The sequence below is a fragment of the Nicotiana tabacum genome, chromosome 13 (assembly GCF_000715075.1).
Source record: "Nicotiana tabacum cultivar K326 chromosome 13, ASM71507v2, whole genome shotgun sequence".
Taxonomy (NCBI): domain Eukaryota; kingdom Viridiplantae; phylum Streptophyta; class Magnoliopsida; order Solanales; family Solanaceae; genus Nicotiana; species Nicotiana tabacum.
This window is the reverse complement of record NC_134092.1, coordinates 70,509,351-70,513,094: the sequence shown is the minus strand read 5'-3', so window position 1 is coordinate 70,513,094 and position 3,744 is coordinate 70,509,351.

Genomic DNA, 3,744 nt, shown 5'->3' with positions numbered 1-3,744 from the left:
AGATCTTCAAATTTTTGATAGATATGATAGGCAGATTCTTAGAAATCTTGAACTCCTCTGATTTTGGTCCTTCCTTTCTTATCTTCCTTCGCATTGGTTGTCAGATCTTTGGAGATCCTCTTCTTCTTTTCCTTTGCTCCTTCCTTTCTTGTCTTCCTTCGCATATTTTTGACAATCTTTCTTGTGAAGAAGAACAACAACAACAACAAGAAGAATGTTGTATAACTAAGTTGTATGTATTTTGTATGTCGGGTATATATATTTGTATGTCCAGTGATACACTAGACATGCGAATAATATACAAACAATATACAATATACATATAATAACATAACTATATGTAAGTTGTATGCAAGATGTATATAAGCATCTTTTCCTGATTGTATACAAATTGGAAAAAAGTTAGTTTTTAAAACTACAAAACCTAAAGAAAACGGGTAAAAAATACTTATTATAGTATGTATATGAAAGACCCCAAAAAAAAAACAGATCCACTTGTCAAAACTCAAAAGTTAACTAGTGCGGTTATTAATATTTGAATCAGTCTAGCTAATAGTTGCTCTAGTTTTGTAAATTCAAATATCTCTAAAAACTTTATCTTTTTTACTTCATGCCCTACTCGCGCCCGATCATCCCTAAAAGTTTTGAAATAGCTCTTGTTAGTAATGTACTCTTCAATGGATTTTCTATTAGCATAATTAAGAGCTTGTTTGAGTGTAATTGAGCGTAATTACACAATATACAATTTAGCTTATTTGCTTAGTCAAATAATTACTTGATTAGTAGAAAATTGGGAGAAGGGTATACAAAATACACTCTCCAATTCTCGATGGAAAGGGGTAAAGAATTGAATATAATTACATAATATAGTTACAAAATTATTCTTTCCATTTTTTGTAATATATTTTTAGACACATACCTCTTTCACTTTTAAATGCCCCCATCCTTCAGTGCATTTTTCTCTTTCAGTAGCATTGTTCTAATTAGCAAAATTGACCAGTCATGTTGCTAGCTCTATGCCCGTGGCACTTTTGTAAAGTGACTCGGGTGATTGAAAGTGGTTAAATAGCTATTACTAATGTATATTATTTTGTTAAGTAATTATTTATTATTTATTTTTATCTTAAAATATCATTAGTTATATTAATTGATATGGTTTTGCAAAATATGATATCTATTCTTACAGCAGACATCCTTATCCAGAATTTGGACCATTTATTGCTAAACAAAACCAGTTCTTGCATTATTACTCCTCTCACTGAAATTTATCATCTACTTATTCTCATTGCCTATGTGATTGTTAAAAGATTTTTACTACACTTTACTTTAATATAAATTAATTTTGTGGTACGCGATTTGTGTGTGTACCCATATTAATGAGTATACGACTTTAAAAAATTATATAAATATTATTAAATAATATGTTTGAGTTATAAAATAAAAATTAAAGAAAAAATATAAGTTCACTACAAGAAAGTATAAAATTGAGAATAATAATGAATGTTGATCCAAGGATGTTTGAGTTATAAGATATAAATTAAAGAATCTGGATAAATATGCTTTCTGATGTACATACATACATACATACATATATATATAACGATGAACGATGAACGATGAACGATGTCTTGAGAAAAATTTTGTCTAAGAAAAGCAGAATCATACAAAATAAAATATCAGAAACATGTCTTAGCCGAGAAAGATGACGAGAATAAACTAAATGAGCCTTTGGATCGTCTATTATTGTATAGATTTTGTGTTATACTCAAGCTGTAGTTGACTCTACACCTATTAGTGCGTGATTTAGCCGAGGGCGGATCTATGGAATTCGAGGTGGTACGCCATCCCATTGCTCGGATAAAATTTTATATACATACTAGTATTTTCCATAAAAACTCCGACATAACCAACAAATGGCACCTCAAGTCACAAAATGAACGAAGGTGCCATGGTTGAAGTGTTGAAATCCCACCCGTAACAACCGGGATCTAAACTCTCTGGATGTTCTTGTTGTTTCTTTGATGCCTTTTTGCTTTTCCTTTATTTTTTTATGCTCCTTTTGTTAATTTCTTTTATTTTCTTCATCATTGTTATTCACTTTTCTTATTTATTTATATTGTATATTTGCTTTCTTTGTCTTTCTGCTTCGTATTTTATTAATTAAATATAATTTATTCTCTCTTTATCCATCTAATGTTATTTTATTAATCATAAAATTTTTACAATGATTCTTCACAGACATAATATAATATTAATGAGCTACACATAGATTGAAGGGGTGTATCACATATTTGTTTATGCATAAAAAATTCTTTTAAAATGGATTGATAAATTTAAAATGGATCGGACCGAACCAAACTAGTACTGAAGTAATCCAAAACGAATTAAATCGTCTGAATGTACAATCTAATTTAATCTTTTTCACTAGTGATCGGTTTAAATTAAAATAATGACACACATAGCCATCAAATTTTGGATTCGCCTCAAGATGTAATAGAAATTTGATTCTACTGTTATTATACTTGAGAGCGATATATTTATGGTAGACTTCAAACTTCATATTTAATAGTAAATTAATGTATGGTATTAATGATACATAGTTGAAATAGGTTAAAGGATTTATATAAGATAAATTTTTAATGGTTCTTAAAGGTCTTAAATATTAGGACTTCAAATAAGGAAGATTTAACAATAAAAGTTTAGTTGATTTCAAAGTCATAAAAATTAGGGAAAATATTTAATTATAATTTTATCCAATATAAAATCTACTATTAAGGGGTATAAAATACGAACGATATTTCGTTAAGGGATATAGTGCTTTTAATATAGTACAGATATAGATTATCCATCTTCGTAAAAAAAGTTAAAAGATTATCCTCTCTCATATTTCCTATTTTAAATACCTCATATAAATTATAATTGGATATTGTTTATGTGCGTATATAATATATCACATAATAAAACTTATTTGCATATTAATTTAAAAAATAAACTATTTAACTTTGTAATTATACTTATCCAATGGAACATGACAAGTGTACCCTACTGTAATTACGTTCTAACAAATAAATAAGTCATTGTAATTACTATACTATGTAATTATTATGCTATATAATTACTACCATGGTAATTATATAGGCCGGTAATTATACATGGCTTTCCAAATAAATTCTAATGGTAGTGAGGTGCCTAATGAATTGACTTTTATTTCATGATTTAAATTGTATGGCTTAGGTATCAGCAAGAGTACTAAAACTACCTAATATTTGATGAGGGTTTACGTTTCATGCTCGTCTGTATAAGAAATATTTATATGTATATGGGCGAAATCGAGCCCATGGGATGCCTCGATTTCCAATGAAGTAAACAGAATGAGAGATGTGACGGTAAAGAATCAGAATCAAGGCAAGGAGCACCACGAGCTGGGGACCGGGGAAAACGCCTGCCCTCAGGAGTATCGGGACGATGACCCCCAGGTTCGGTTCGAATCCCAAAGGTCTAGTATCGGGATAATCGAGCACGACGAATAAAAGGCCGTGATATCCGTGACCAGCCGAATATCACGGCGTGAATCTCGGCACGTATCGGCAGAGAATCAGTGATTAGTTAAACAGAAAATTTTTACCTTTTATGTAATTGTACTTAGGGTAAAATTCCCCTACTATATAAAGGGCGGGTTTGATTATTCATTAGACACACTGTAACATACATATCAAGGCAATATACTCTTATTTTCTCTGTTAT